Genomic DNA, 17,666 nt, shown 5'->3' with positions numbered 1-17,666 from the left:
TTCTGCAAACATGTCAGTACCAGATAATATACAATCTATATCATATTTTCTCATTTAATGCAATTTTATGCTTATGACATCACATGAAGCTACATACACTATTACACATACATCTACAACTCGAGTTCCAATGAAGTTGGGACGTTGTGTAAAATGTAAATAAAACAGAATACAATGATTTGCAAAAAAGCTGGGACAGTGGTATGTTTACCACTGTGTTACATCACCTTTCCTCCTAACAACATTCAATAAGCATTTGGGAACTGAGGACACTAATTGTTGAAGCTTTGTAGGTGGAATTCATTCCCATTCTTGCTTGATGTACGACTTCAGTTGTTCAACAGTCCGGGGTCTCCGTTGTCGTATTTTGCGCTTCATAATGTGCCACACATTTTCAGTGACAGATCTGGACTGCAGGCAGGTTAGTCTAGTACCCGCACTCTTTTTCTACAAAGCCACACTGTTGTAACGTGCAGAATGTGGCTTGGCATTGTCTTGCTGAAATAAGCAGGGACGTCCCTGAAAAAGACGTTGCTTGGGTGGCAGACGTGTGTTGCTTCAAAACCTGGATGTACCTTTCAGTATTGATGGTGCCACCACAGATGTGTAAGTTGCCCATGTCATGGGCACTAACACACCTCCATACCATCACAGATGCTGGCTTTTGAACTTTGCGCTGGTAACAATCTGGATGGTCTTTTTCCTCTTTTGTCCGGAGGACACAATGCCAATGATTTCCAAAAACAAATTGAAATGTGGACTCATCAGACCACAGTACACTTTTCCACTTTGCATCTCTCCATTTCAAATGAGCTCGGGCCCAGAGAAGGCGGCAGCATTTCTGGATGTTGTTGATGTATGGCTTTCACTTTGCATGGAAGAGTTTTAACTTGCACTTGTAGATGTAGTGACAAACAGTGTTAACTGACAATGGTTTTCTGAAGTGTTCCTGAGCCCACGTGGTAAGATCCTTTACACAATGATGTCGGTTTTTAATGCAGTACCGCCTGAGGGATCGAAGGTCACGGGCATTCAAAGTTGGTTTTCGGCCTTGCACATGTAGAAAGTTCTCCAGATTCTCTGAATTTTCTGATTATATTATGGACTGTAGATGATGGAATCCCTAAATTCCTTGCAATTGAATGTTGAGAAACATTGTTCTTAAAGTGTTGGACTATTTTTTCATGCAGTTGTTCACAAAGTGGTGATCGTCGCCCGTCTTTGCTTGTGAATGGCTGAGACTTTTGGGGATGCTCCTTTTATATCCAATCATGAGTGTCCTCAAGTTCCCAAACACTTATTGAGTGTTGTTAGAAAGAAAGGTGATGTTACACAGTGGTAAACATACCACTGTCCCAGATTTTTTTGAAAGGTGTTATAGGCATCCATTTCAAAATGAGCAAATATTTGCACAAAAACAATAAAGTTTATCAATTTGAACATTAAATATCTTGCCTTTGTGGTGTATTCAAATCAATATAGGTTGAAGAGGATTTGCAAATCATTGTATTCTGTTTTATTTACATTTTACACAATGTCCCAACTTCACTGTAATTGGGGTTGTACATTTACAGCAATCAAATGCCTGGATACCAACAATAGACTGAATGGAGCAGCTGACAGTGCTCAATTTCATTCTGAACGTTGTCCATTATATGATGTCAATCAAATAAAACAACAGAAATATATATATATATATATATATATATATATATATATATATATATATATATATATATATATATATATATATATATACTGGATTACATCAGTAGGTCATCTGCAAGGAAGTCTGCTATCAAAGAATAAAACCAGATCAATAGCCAGTGATATAAAATGTTCACATGCTTAAGTAAGAAAATGTAACTAATGATTTCTGTTTGACCAATAATGCATTAAGATCATCTAGTTTGTTTTTTTTTTCATAATGGAGTTTAGCTTAGCTACACAAAGTAAGATATTATGATCATGTGCTACAATACCGTATTCTGACACTTTTTTCTGTCCAAACAGCAAATAAAGTCTTTCATTTTGGAGATTGACCTTGGAATTACACAATGACCTTGACCTCCGATCACAAAACTAACCTCATAGTTCTACTCCCTATACAGTTGTATGTAAAAGTTTGGGCACCCCTGATGATTTCCATGATTTTCTGATATAAATCATTGGTTGTTTGGATCAGCAATTTCAGTTAAATATATCATATAGCAGACAAACAGTGATATTTGAGAAGTGAAATGAAGTTTTCGGATTTACAGAAAGTCTGCAATAATTCTTTAAACAAAATTAGGCATGTGCATAAATGTGGGCACCCCAACAGAAAAAATATATCAATATTTAGTAGATCCTCCTTTTGCAGAAATAACAGCCTCTAAACGCTTCCTACCGCTTCCAATGAGAGTCTGGATTCTGGTTGCAGGTATTTTGGACCATTCTTCTTTACAAAACATCTCAGGTTTGTTGGTTTCCGAGCATGGACAGCCTGCTTAAAATCACACCACAGTTTTTCAATAATATTGAAATAATATGGCCATTCCAGAACATTGTACTTGTTCCTCTGCATGAATGCCTTAGTAGATTTTGAGCAGTGTTTAGGGTTGTTGTCTTGTTGAAAGATCCAGCCCCAGTGCAACTTCAACTTTGTCACTGATTGATGAACATTGTTCTCAAGAATCTGTTGATATTGAGTGGAATCCATGTGACCCTCAACTTTAACAAGATTCCCAGTACCTGCATTGGCCACACAGCCACACAGCATGATGGAACCACCTCCAAATTTTACTGTGGGTAACAAGTGTTTTTCTTGGAATGCTGTGTTCTTTTTCATGTCAGTGTTGCGTTTATATTTTTGTTGAGTGTATTTTAATGTAATTGATTCTCAGGGTGTTTTGACATCAAATTTTGAATTGACCAAAAATGGGGTAAAATTTGGTCTGATGAAAAACAAACTTTACCATGCCTAATCAATCTATTTGAAGCTTAATTGGTGAAAATATTATCAAAATCTATCGGGACACCTAAATTGCCACCTGCATGATTTTCTCAGAAACAGCTCATTAATAACAAAAGTCGTTGGTCATAGTGCACATTGTAATTCTGGGCAACAAACATTTAGTCAAGGACATCAGATGTTTGGCCTAATACACCCCGTGGGTCATCACATTGAGAGACAGGATCAGAAGAAGGAGAACATGAGGGCATACAGCAGCACTGTGTTGTAACATGCCTTTCGATGTTAATCACAGAGTCATCTATCAACCTCATTACGTGGGCGCTAAGTAACCTGTACATGCATTAGCCCTCCCAAATTACCATAATAGGTTGAATTTTAATATGGCTAATAGGCTGCCACGACCTTGCCCATTCACTCAGCAGGTACTTGCACCCAGCTGATGTGAAATGGACATATTTTGAGACTAAATGACCATTAGGGACGTTTAGCCATTATTGATATATATTTATGCATCTGAAAGGGGATGGAGAAATGGATGATGGACAGGAACATTTTCAGGCAGAAATCAATAAAAGGAGGGGGTAAAGCTGAAATGGTGTACTGTATGTCAAAAAGTTGTTTTTGATCTTTTGGTGCACAAAACATAAAGTGGCCTTTTAACTGGATAGAACGTTTTGCCCCGTTGGCCTTCATGTCTGAATGTGCTGGTGTAGGCGTGCCCTGTGGGCACCAACAGGAAGTGCGTCAGTGTGTGTGCAATGTGGTACCAGGAGGGCAGATGCATACAGAGGAGGAGAAGGGGCAGAATTTCAAAAATGCGCCTACGCCAAACCCCGCGGGGTTAACATTTTGTTTTTCTCTGAGCCTTTGTGGTAGTGAACAAATGATCCCAGGAGCTGGACAATAATGTTTTTATGGGACGCTAAATGTTGAGCTCAACAAGGTCATTGTGGGAGTGTAATGGCCAACACGTGCCCAGGCTTGAACTTCTGCAGCCTCACAGTTGGTCCGTGGGCCAGAGGGGAGGAGAGGAGGAGAAGACAAGGACTCATACACTTTGGTGTTATGAGGGACAAGTGTCTCTCAGAACATGAAATGTCTGGATGACCAAACTAGACTAGACCAGACTTGGTCTTATAAACTGGCCCGGAGAGATAATGCTTCCTTCGAGCTAATCTGTGCACAGACACCCACAAGCTGGCATCTCATGAACAATAACCCCTTCAAACAACAATCCTTTTCTTGCTGTGGCTTTTGGACATGGCGGTTTTCATCTGTGTGTGAGTGTGTGGGTCAGAGCTGACTGATTTATCAGTTCAGTTGTCAGGATAAAGGACTTCACTGTAGTCCGCTTGTCCACTTTCCTGACACTGAGAAAAGGAGATAGGAGCTGTTCCTTAGTGGGAAAAATGCTGGACTCAGACATTTAACAAAACTTTGTATTATTCATTATGTTCAAGCTATAATATCATGTTGAAGAAGAACTTTTTTTAGAACCCTAGTTGTACTAAATAATTGGTTTGTGAGAAATACTTTTTGGGGCAGGTGGGGGGGCATCAGATTTTGAGTGTACGTGGGAATTTTGCCTCCTGTTATGGCTGCCCTAGTTGCCCTAACATTTGCAATTTCAATTTATTTCATTTATATATCAAATCACAAATCACAACAAAGCTGCCTCAAGGCGCTTCACACAAGTAAGGTCTAACCTTACCAACCCCTTGAGCAAGGACAAAGGTGACACTTGACAATACAAATATACAGGAAATTTTGGGAGTCCATGTTGGTGTCAAGGATGGGAGGCTGGCTGGGGAGGGGAGGGCTGGGTTTTGGGTCCACAGATTCTATTTCATGACCATTGCAGAGAAGACACCCACTCCCACTTCTGGATGGAGCGGCACCTCGGACAGAGAAAAAAAAAAAACAGAATCATGAGACAGAAAGACAACAAATAAGGTATAATTTGTCAGCATTAAGCAACAAGAAAAACAGAAGAAATACTAAGGTGATCGCTGGCCACTAGCCCAAAGCTTCACTAAAATACCCAGACTTTAGATAAACTTGAGGCCGCGGCATGCTCTGTTTACTAATAAAATGAATTTAAAAGCGTAGGAAAATAAGTGCTTCTTAATCTGGACTTGAACGTCTCCACAGAATCTGACAACCTACTTTGCAGCCTACTTTGTAATTGTTAGGACATTAGTGGTACAATAACATATAAAGAATATGACCAAGTAGGTGGTTCCACCCCACCCCCGCCCTATATTGGTATAGGACCTGTGTCCATATAGTGTTATTTCCTGCAAGAAAGTGCTAAAAGACTGTCCACAAGTGCTTTAAAAGCCACTCATTATGTGTTAAATACCTATGACAACAACAAAAAACTAATGACTAGCTAATAATGTATGGCGATAAAAAGTACTCACCCTCAGCAAAGACCTGAGTCTCTGTCACAGGTGATTTTTTTTAAACTGCCAAATTAGCAAAAGTAAACCTCTCCTTCTCTGACAAAGTTCATGGTGGCATCATAATTTCTTTCTGAAAAGTTGAGGAATTTTCAACTTAAAAGCCCTCGGAGCTGGAACACAAAAAAACAATCTGCTCTGGAAAAAAACACAGGATGCTATGTTTGTGTTTGTTTGTTTTTTCGGGAGGCATCTGAATGTAACTGCGCATTTGAAAAAAAGGTGCGGGCAACAGAAAAAAAAAAAAAAAACTACACATAGTGCCTTATATAAACTGCACCACAAAACAGGTCTGTTCAGTCCATTTATTGCTGATGTTGCACATGGATCTCATGTTATAAGTCCTTTTCCTAGGCTTTCGAAAAGCCTATGACAACACCCTATAAAAAAATTTTAATATTATACAAATAATGCATGTTTATGAGTTCAATGGTACCAATATTTCATGTGGTAAAATTCACATTTACAGCTTACAGGAGAGGTGTAAAAGTCTGGCTTCAGAAAGTAAAAGTCCATCCTCATATTTGTTCCATCTTCCTAATAAACCAGCTGACTGTAATTAGTTCAGTTCTTAAGGCAGGTGGATGAGCTAATTATTGAGATCACCTGTTTTAAATGCACAGGTATAAGCAATACATGGGAGGGTTTTTACTTTCTGAAACCAAAGTTTTACACCTCTGGCTGACAGCACACAATCTGCTCTGTGTGGGTTTGCATGCACATCTGTGAACACTGTGAAGATTCACACTCTGAGGCAAACTGCGTGCAGATAACTGGGATGAAGTTGGTGAAAATACACTGTGAATGTAACAACAAAGTTGCTTGTTATTTTTGCCATCAAGCAACCATATTATTAAAAACAAGCACCAAAATATGCAACCCATGATGCATTATTTTTTTAGGTGACTTAAAAAAGCCTAAAATTGCATATAATACAGTGCATCCAGAAAGTATTGACAGCGCTGCACATTTCCACATTTTTTTAATGTTACAATCTTATTCCCAAATGGATGAATTCATTTTTCCCCTCAAAATTCTACTCCCAACACCCCATAATGACAATGTGTTTTTTGCTTTTTTGTTTATGTTTATGATTTTTGCTAATTTATTAAACAGAAAGAAAAAACAAATCACATGTACATAAACATCACAACATTTGCCATGAAGCTCAAAATTGAGCTCAGGTGCATCCAGTTTCCACTGATCATCCTTGAGATGTTTCTCCAACTTAATTGGAGTCCACCTGGGGTAAATTCATTTGATTGGACATGATTTGGAAAGACACACGCCTGTCTGCACATAAGGTCTCACAGTGCATGTCAGAGTACAAAGCAAGCATTAAGTCAAAGGAACTGTAGACCTCAGAGACAGGAGTGTCAGGCACAAATCTGGGGAAGGATACAGAAACATTTCTGCTGCTTTGAAGGTCCCAATGAGCACAGTGGCCTCCATCATCCACAAATGGAAGACGCTTGGATTCACCTCTTCCTGAAGCTGGTCGCTCGTCTAAACAGAGTGATCGGGGGAGAAGGGCCTTACTCAGGGAGGTGACCAAGAACCTGATGATCACTGTCAGAGCTAGAGCATTCCCCTATGGAGAGAAAAGAACCTTCCAGAAGGACAGCCATCTCTGTAGCAATCCACAAATCAGGCATGCAGGGCAGAGTGGCCAGACAGAAGCCACTACTTAGTAAAAGGTACATGGCAGCCCGCCTGGAGTTTGCAAAAAGGCACCTGAAGGACTCTCAGGCCATGAGAAACAAAATTCTCTGGTCTGATGAGACAAAGATTGAGCTCTTTGGTGTGAATGCCAGGTGTCATGTTTGGAGGAAACCAGGTGCCATCCTTACAGTGAAGCATGGTGATAGCAGCATCATGCTGTGGGGATGTTTTTCAGTGGCAGGAACTGAGAGACTAGTCATGATTGATGGAAAGATGAATGCAGCAATGTACAGAGACATCTTGGATAAAAACCTGCTCCAAAGCGCTCTTGACCTCAGACCAGTGGGACGGTTCATCTTTCAGCAGGACAATGACCCTAAGCACACAGCCAAGATAACAAAGGAGTTGCTTCAGGACAACTCTGTGAATGTCCTTGACTGGCCAAGCCAGAGCCCAGACCTGAATCCGATTGAACATCACTGGAGAGAGATGAAAATGGCAAAATTAAGCTCAGGTGCATCCAGTTTCCACTGATCATCCTTGAGATGTTTCTACAACTCCCCATCCAACCTGATGGAGATTGAAAGGTTCTGCAAGACAAATATGCAAAACTGCCCAAATAGGTGCACCAAGCTTGTGACATTATATTCAAGAAGACATGAGACTGTAATTGCTGCCAAAGAAGCATCAGCAAAGTATTTAGCAAAGAATGTGAATACTTATGTACATGTGATTTCTTAACATATACGAATATATATATATATATATATATATATATATATATAATTGCAAAAAAAAAAAAAAAAAACCTTTTTCATGTTATCATTATGGGATGTTGTGAGTACAATTGAGAGGGGAAAATGAATTTACTCCATTTTGGAATAAGGCTAAAGGTGAGATGCTGTGCTGGATGCACTGTACATATACAAATTAAAGAATGTAATCAGCCTTTGACAAGTCACTGAAATGTTATTTCAGCTGATGTTTCATAGAACAAAGCTTTTTTCACCATCCTGCTAGCCTCATGGTGTGTCGATGGACCCTCCAGGTGTGTGTTCCTCCGAGACTGCAATCTCTTTGTCCCTCGAGTGAAGCCGTGTGTCTGCTGATAAAAAGGAGCTGGAGCAGCAGACAGCTTAATCAATAGATCAATCATAACATTTCCACTTCCAATCAATTACATGACGGCTTCCTATCAGTCTTTGTTTCATTCAATTGCGTGACATCATTTATAAATTGTGCTCTTCGTTGGCAGATTTGTTCAGTCTTTTCAACATTTCACAAAACTGAGTAACATTTTTTAAAGGCACAATATTTGCATTGCAGTACAACAGCAAAGTGAGAAAATTACATTTGGATAAAAGCAACAACTAAAAGTCAAAAAGGGACAGCGAAAGAGTTTGACAAAAGCCAGTAAAGAGAGCACATTGTGTTCCGTCTGCACGCACGAGCTTGTCTTTGCGACCATGTTGAATTCCTGCCATTCAGATGCCTCCAGTGCGTAGGCCAATCCTCCAACGCCTTTCCCCGTCACCATCACAACAGTTACCATTCATGAGGGCCTGCTGGCTTTGGGGACATCTGCACCACAGCGCTGATCACCTCAGCGCCCCCTCCCTGCAGAAACACACGCACGAACACACTAAATGACTCCAGCAAAATGCCAGCCGAGAGACTCAGAAGGGCATCAGAGATGGCTGTTGTCTGTGTACGCTCATCTGCGGTTTTGTGTGAATGAGACCCACGGGTGGGGAGGTCTTTGATATTGGCAGAGGTGGCACATAGCTTGGCCCGCTTGGGTGTGTCATGTTGCCGGGAGGGACAGGTGGGTGACAAACCAAGGTTTCTGACCAGAACAACCCGCTGGCATTCCAGTCACACTTGTTAGACTATGATGACGTGGGTGGGCCAGGTGACCTTTGAGCCTTTGTCCTGCTCTTATACACGTCCATTGTACCATGGACACTATCAGTTTCACACGTCGACGCAGTATTGATCTAATTGGCTTCCTGTGCAAAGGTTTGTATGCAGACTCAATCCACTGTAGGTACAACAAGGAGTTATTTTTATGACACTTCCATCATTTCATGGAATGTTGAACAAGTCATTCAAACTTAAACCCAATTGACAAAACAGATGTAATTGTAGTTTATTTAAATTCTGATGCAAAGAGTCATATTTCAGAGTTCGCCTCTGTCTCAGATGAAGCCCATTCACATTTCCAAGCTGGCTTTTCTGCTGGTATTTCACACCATTGGGTATTGGGCGTCAACACAGAGGTTTGTTGGATAAACAGCAAGTGCTGAGTAGGAGCGCCAAGCATCACTGTTATTGTTGCTGCTTAATGCCATGCACCAGCATTGTTGTTTTGCAGCAATCAACACATACATATGTAATAATGCTGAGAGGCAGTGGGACAATACAGACTATTGTGACACCCGACTCCAACTCAGATCAGCTCAAATACCCACACCAGTCTAAATCGAATCTGAGAAGAGCTTCTGAGTGGAAATAACTGCTTTACAAGTGGACACTGGGGACTAATGTGATTGGTCCCATGTGGGAATTACCTGGCATCTGTCTTACTGGTTTCGGACCATCTGTTGAGCGTGTTGGCATTTTCCTGAATGATGAAGGTTGATGGATGGTGATGAGAGCTCAATGGAGGGAAGGACGAGAAGTGGCAAGATGTTTTGGAGCGGCTGCAATGATGTTGTACATAGTCAAAGTGTGTGTTTCGTTGTGTTTTCATGTGTGCCTCTAAGGGCAAACGTCGATGACAGTGTCAGGGGTGAATGATAACCATGGTCCTTTCAGCTCGGCAGGATGGGGCGGACAGATGTGATGGATGGGTAGCAGTCTGGCCCCCTTCTTCACGCCTCTGTCTGGCCCTGTGTCAAGAGATCTGAGCTGTGGCAGAGAGCTGACAGGGCTGCCTTTCTGGACATTGGGGGTAAACATGACTGGTCCTTACAGGAAAAAGGTCATTTACGCTATGACAAAAGGCTTATTAAATGGCTGCTCACGATGTAGGTTGTTGGTGAACATTTTTAATAGAATATAGGGACAATTTTCTTTGCACTACATCCACCAAAAACAAAGTGACCTAAATTTAATTCTAAGCCTTTTAACTTCTAAGGTGCAGGGTTAACATACACCAGTGTATCAGGAAAAAAAAAAAAAAAAAAAGGCCATATTTTGAACTCATTGTAACTCCACAGACTGTGGAAAGAGACTGATATTACCTGAATTAAAAAACAAACAAACAAACAAACAAAAAATGGCTGTTGCTGGGTCACTGTAGCTCAGTTGTTAGAATAGAGTCCACTAGCCAAAAGCTCACCGCGATTTTAAGTGTTCATGAGCAACACACTGAGCTATAACTACTGAACCTCACATTACATTGTCCCAACTCATCAAGCCCAAATTAAAGCTATAGCACCACCCATATTTCATCAAACTGACAAAATTTAGTTTTTCCTGAAGCCCCTTTCAGATGGGCCAACATAGAGTTGTGTAATGCGGCGTATCAACTACGCCGAGCTTATGCAGCCCGAAAGGGGTCTGCGAAATGGACCAAAGCCAGGATTACTTTTTAAACAGGTTTAATTTTTACGTGGACATTCAGCGTAGAGCACTGGACGCAGTGGAGAAACCTGCAGCACACGACAAATTCATAAGGGAGTGGGCAAAATATGGTGATGCAGACTATCCTGAAATTAGCAGGCGCCTTGGTAGTTTAAAAGCTCAAAGTCTTGAATCTGAGACAGCTTCGTGGCACCGAAAATGCTATCAGATAACAGTTTATACAGGCATGTGCATGTCTGGTATTTAAATTGTGTATTTATATTTTGATTTGCAAACTGTTTTACTATTTTTAATTTCACTTTTGACACTCTGTGTGCTCCTTACCCTGTGTGCTGCTATACAGCGCTGCTGGAGCCACAATTTCCCTGGGGGAGTCTTCCCAAGGGATCAGTAAAGTTCTATCTAATCTAATCTAATCTAATCTAATCTAATCTAATCTAATCTAATCTAATCTAATCAAGAGGGCCAATAGTGCAGCAGATAAGAGAATATTTAGAGCAGAATCCTGCACATGGTGATAATGTCATGTTTTGGCCCTGGACCTGCCCAGAATCTGGTTTTGTCCCCCAGTCTCCGTCTGTTTCCCTCTCATTGTCCTTCTGTCCGACCCTGAGTGTTTTTCTGTTTCGTACACTTTAGTCTTGGTTTTATGATCTGTTACACTTCACCCACGTTAAGTTTGGTTCTAGTTTAGTCTCTGTTTCTTATTTAGTCATTCTGTGTTATCATGTTTTGAGGATTATGTCACACGTCAGCCACTTATTGAGTTCTGTTCTAGTTTAGTCTTTGTCGTATTTTCTGGTTATTCAGTCACTCTGTTTTGAGCACATTAGTCCCTCAGGTTTTTCTGTACACTCTTGCCACATGTTGAGTTCTTCTCTAGTTTTGATCCAGCCTTTAATTTTCTGTTGTTCTGTTTCTGCCTTTTCATTTGTTGATTCTGTTTCTCACTTTTGGATTTTAGGAATTGTTTAACATTTGTTCAGTCACTGTCACATTCCTCTCCTTGCTGCTTTGGTCTGACACGCCCACCTGTCACTCCGCTCTTGTCTCACTCAGCCACGTCTTCTTTCCTGCACCTGCATCTCATCACACCCTGATTATCCTCTGCTTTTAAACTCCTTGTCTTCCACCACTCATTGCTAGTTCGTTGTGCATTTTGCCTTATTCCAAGCCTCTCGTGGTTTTTCTGCCATAGCCTGTTTTCTTGCCGTGTATGACCTTCGCCTGTTTTGACCTTGCCTTTTGCTTGAGCCAGTTAACCTGCTTCTCTGTGCTTGAACCCTGCTTGTTTTTTGACTCTGCTTTTGCCTCCTCCAATACACCTGTTTGCCCGTGCTAGAACTCTGCTCGTTACTGACCACGCCGCCGCCTCACGACTGTCTGGACCTCCACCTGCCTACTTGTCACCCAGTATATCGACTTTAGCCTGTTTTTGATTAAAACTTTTTCTAAATCCCACCTCTGAGCAATGAGTCTGCATTTGTGTCCACCTGCCTGTCGTGCCAAGTCCTCACAGTTCCTGACAGATAAAAGCATCAAATTCTGCAGAAATACTCCTAGACATTCTTCTTTTGAAAAAAAAAAAAGATTGGCCACTTGAATTTTCAGTCAGCGTTCAGGTAGGGGTCAATTGAAGAATTACACAGGGGTCAAAATTAAAAGATGCTCCAATCATATTGAAACCTACACCACATTATTTACCTGATCATAAAGATTCCATAAAGGTATAGTTTGGACTACCTGTGACTGAATTCTATGGAGTTATGGGATAAAAACAGCAAGAATGGTGACAAAGGTCAGTGTCAGTTTGTACAGGGGTCAAAAGTTAAAGTTGCCCCAATTTTCGTAAAAAGTGATGCAAATTATTAGTTGATTTAACATGGTTTTAAAAAGGAATAGTTTGGACCATGTATCATGCTTAGTTATCACATTACGGGGTAACATATGCCACATGTCATAGAATCCAAGGAACTTTGACCTTGTTTGACCTTTTACTTTGGGGACCAAGCATTCAACACTATCAGAACTACTCCATTTATTAATCCTGTTAGCTCAACCAATAATTTGCATCACTGACCACAGATTGAAAATTCAAGTGGCCAATCGTTTTTTTCAAAAGAGGAATGTCTAAGGAGTATTTCTGCTGAATTTGATGCTTTTTTCACCATTTACATGATTGTTTCAGTTATCTGCTGCACTAGAAGAAAAGGTATGATAAGTAACTGGCTGCCAGGGAAGGGCCCAGCAGAATGTGCTCATCTGGTAGCCAATTGTCTGATGGTGGTACTTTTACTCGCTCAAAGTCAGCTCCATATGACAAAGATTTATATTTGTTCTGTGAACATGGAGCATCACACAACAATCCACTGCACATGGTTGCCACAGAAAATACTGGTCTAACACTCAAAAAGCAGTTGATCAAAGTGGCAGCAAGAAGCTCAAAGTGAGGTTGTGTACAGGAATCAGTCTGAAAGATGCCCATGCCACTGACATAAAACAGCACAAGCATTGTTGGGCTACAAATGTCACACATGTCCTCCACAGATCAGACTAAGAACCAACGGAGTCCGGGATTGTGGACGAGTTTGCTTGTTGTGGTTGAGTTTTGTTCTTTGATGGAAAGTGAACTACTGAATGGTCAAGTAATAATGCATGGGTGTGCTCCGGGATGCATACACAAGTATCCTTTCAGCAAATAATGTGAAGGAACCCACCTGTAATCGCAATAAGCTGAAGCTGTTCTGACAGAGGCATACCAGATATTGAATTTCATAAGCCCAAACATGTAAATGAGCCTGAATGAGTCAGAAACAAATTTACCAGAGATGCTGCAATTCAGCTTGCAAAAGGCAAGTCTTCAGAAAGTGATGCCAACATGAAAACCCTGTATAATGCTGCAGATGTCCTTAAAGAACTACAAGGAAAGCACACCTCTGGTCTTTTAGGGGATCACTGACAGATGGGAGTGAGGAATATCTTCCAAAGGAGCTATATAAGTTTGTCCATTGGCTTTTGCAAGGGCCAAACACAACACTGTCCAGTGATGCAAAATCATCTGCTGTAAACAGGAATGCTATGAGCTTGGCGCAAACCACAGTGTCAATGTCCGTGTCCAAACATCAAGTCAGAAGGAAGAAGAGCCACACTCTCAAAGCCACAAGAGAAATGCCTGAGCAGCTTGCAGTTGGATTGGCAATGTGTCAAGCTATCAGGTGTAAGAAGGTGATAAATGTCTTTGGTATGTCCATTGAGTATAACAGGATCCCGTGCATCGAGTCTCAGATCACCACAAGTGTTCTAAGAGAATGTTGGACAATGATGGAATCTTGAGGACCCATAGAACAATAAATGGGGTTGGTTCATTTTCACCACAAAAGTCCCACAGAATTCTTCATGCTGCCTTTTAATTGTAACAAACCTCAGTGGGAGCTTGATGTGGAGAAAGAAGGATCCGTGTACTTTGCAGCCAGTAGATTTTCATTTTGAAATGAGAGATACCAAAATTGGAAAATAACTAGATTCTGACCTCTCACTGGGGCGACGGTTCATCTTTCAGCAGGACAATGACCCTAAGCACACAGCCAAGATATTAAAGGAGTTGCTTCAGTGCAACTCTGTGAATGTCCTTGAGTGGCCCAACCAGAGCCCAGACCTGAATCTGATTGAACATCTCTGGTGAGATCTGAAAATGGCTGTGCACCATCGCTCCCCATCCAACCTGATGGAGCTTGAGAGATGCTGCGAAGAGGAATGGGCAACACTGCCTGAAGATAGGTGAACCAAGCTTGTGGCATCATAGTCAAAAAGTTAGAATAGAATAGCAGCTTTATTGTCATTGCACATATATACGTACATACAACAAAATTTGTCCTCTGCATTTAACCCATCCTAATTACAGTTAGACACAATCCAACCACTTGGATTGTGGTTGAGTTTAGGGTTAGGGTTAGGGTCCAGCACCCGGGGTTCAACTCCAGATGTAAACATTGCCTTGGTCAGAGGCAGAGAAAGGAGCAAACCCTAAATAAGCATTTATTTATTTATTTTTGATTATGGGAGGAAACTGGAGTGCCCAGAGGAAACCCACACAGACACGGGGACAACATCCAAACTCCACACAGAAAGGCCGGGAATCTATCTCACGACCTTCTTGCTGTGAGGCACCAATGTAAACCACTAAAGCACCGTGCCACCCCAACTTGAGGCTGTAATTGCTGCCAAATGTGTATCAGTAAACTACTGAGCAAAGGGTGTGCATACTTATGTACAAGTGATTTATTTATGTGTTATTTTAAATAAATTTGCAAAAAAAAAAAAAAAAATCATTTTGTTATTATGCGGAGTAGGATAATGAGGGGAAAAATGAATTTTGGAATAAGTCTTTCACATAAAGTGGAAAAAGTGAAACGCGGTGAATATTTTCTGGATATGAGTAAGTAAATAAGTAACTAACTAACAAACATCTGACAGACCTGCAGGTTTGGACCTCAGAGAATTGTGGTATAGATGGAGTTTTTTGTTTTCCAGTCGTTATATCCTTCTCTTTGTTTATGTTTTTCTCAGCACTGTCTCACTTTTGTTGTATTTTTTTTCTGTGATATGTCACAAAATGTATTACGCTTTCATGATGCAATCACCCTTCGATCATTAATTTGAACCCTAACCATAACAACAATCCCCTGTGGCACCATTACAAAAACCTACTGCATTTTGTGACGGTATCACAATCACTTTTCATGATGCTATCATGAATTTGGCATGCAATCATTTTGGTTTTTCTATGTTCTGCTCCTTATTGTGTCCATCCATCCATCCATCCATCACTGATACCTGCTTATCCAGGATCATGGTGGGACCTGGGGTCGGTTCCAACCCACCATCATTCTGGGATTCCCAGAATAGGTTGACACTTATGTTTGTTCTTCGTTTTCCTCTCTTGTCCATCTTCATCTTTTCAGTGTTTTTATTTAACTCATTCATCTCATTTTCTTCCGCTTTTATTTCTCTGCCTTCGTTTGTCCACCCTTTTATCCCTTCTCTTTCTTCTAGACCTCATCCTCCTTCACCTAAAGTTCCTTCTGCCCTTGTCGTACACATACAACATGCTGTATACCATCCGCATAGCTCAGGAACCATGCAGCGTTGTGCACTGACAGGGTCCACGGTGTATGTGCGGCACTTATTCTTTACCGACAGCGGTTGGCTTTCTCTGTCCGGGCTCATGCTTTCTCCCCTGTGTTTGAAGGTTCTGTGGTCTTCAGACCCAGGAAGGCTTACAGAGGGGCAGACAGCAGCACCCCAGAGAGGAGCTACAGTAACCTGCCTTGTACTGTGTGTCTTCACAACCTTCAAACACTGCAGAGACAGAATGGAGGGAGAGGGGGAAGCAACAAATGCTCTTGTGAAAGAGCGCAAGGCCTTCGCACACCCAAGCTCACTAATTGACGGCTGCAGGGAGTGCAAGAGACAGAGGGAGATATGAAAGCCACCAAACTCCCTGCAAATACCCTGCACATGCAATTGTGCATGCAGAAACACATGTGCACATATACACGATAAACGCATACACACAGATATTGTATGTCCAACTGTATGTTTAGAATCGTCCATTCTGATGTCCTTGTTACTGCTATACATGTGGTCCTTTCACCTTCTGCACCACTGCATATTAAAACTTATGCTGATGTGTCTAAAAACACACATTTGTTTCATCTTTCACTCATATAGATATATCACACATATGGAGTGAAAAGCCCAAATTGCTGCTTTGTCATCGGGTCATTAATGGGCAAACCAAGGGCCTAGGGCCACCATTTAATTGCTTTGGCCACGCTCTGCAAAGAGGTGCCACACCAATTAATCCCCTCAGTGGTGGACTGTCCCATCCCAAGCCTGCACCCCCTGGTAGGTTTTCCCCTAGGGGAAGAGATGGGTGGTGGGATTGAGTGGTTTTAAAGACACATGGGGCTCCCTACAAATGCGCACCAAATCACTAGCCTCTGCTCTTCACCACGTCCCCCTTTTATCTAGCTGTTCAACCCAAAACTGTATGGAATTTTACAAATAAAGGAAAGCTAGTTGTTTTGTATTAGTTGTGTGTTTAACTTGAACTTGATACTAGGAATCTTAGACATAGTAGTTGGAAAAGTTAAAGAAAATACCTTCTAAAAAATGAAGAAAATAACATCTAATTTGTCTCATAAACTCGGTCATGACCAGTGGTGGGCACAGCTAACCAAAAAGTTAGCTTCGATAACTGGTAATCAGCTAACTGAAAAGTTATCTTTTTTAACGCTAAACTGCCTAAAAACTTATCGGAAGCCACAGATAACGATAATTTTCAATTTTGCCTCAAATACGCTCTCAGCTACTAAGAAGCTGATTTTGAGTTTAAACACCGCCAAAGCTTCTATCAGAACCAATGGCGATCACAAAGCCAAACAGCCAACGAGCCAGCACTTCTGTCTTTATGCTCTCTGCTCCCTTCTGTAGGAAAGCATCATTTACCCTGACAAGATACAGTGGTCCAGCGATGAGGCAGAGGTCTTGAAATGGAAAGCAGGTTTGAATTATGGTTTTGCTTTATAAATAAAATGATTCCAAATAGAATAACTACATTAATGTAAACTTTTAAAATGTACAAAGTGATATATAACACATCTGTTAATTTTAAAATAATGCACTAATTCTGAAGATTTGAACATTAACACACAGAAGCCCAAAGGGATTATGGGTAAACTAAGCCTCCGCTCATACTGATTGGTTGATTCATTCATTCTATGTAAAAACCAACACAAATGAATCAATGTAACGTGGTGGTGTTTACAAATAAATGTGTTTTTGTAAAATATGTCATTTTTTTCAAAAAAAGAAAGACATTTTCAAGATCCCGCTAGACAGCACCTAAGCGCACGTGTGATGACATTCGGTTCCATACATTTGGTACTACTGCACTCTGCACGCACATACACACACACACACACCGCGTGCATGTG

This window comes from Thalassophryne amazonica, chromosome 7, assembly GCF_902500255.1.
Source record: "Thalassophryne amazonica chromosome 7, fThaAma1.1, whole genome shotgun sequence".
Classification (NCBI taxonomy): Eukaryota; Metazoa; Chordata; class Actinopteri; order Batrachoidiformes; family Batrachoididae; genus Thalassophryne; species Thalassophryne amazonica.
The sequence above is the reverse complement of the archived record's forward strand: the minus strand, read 5'-3'. Positions refer to the sequence as shown.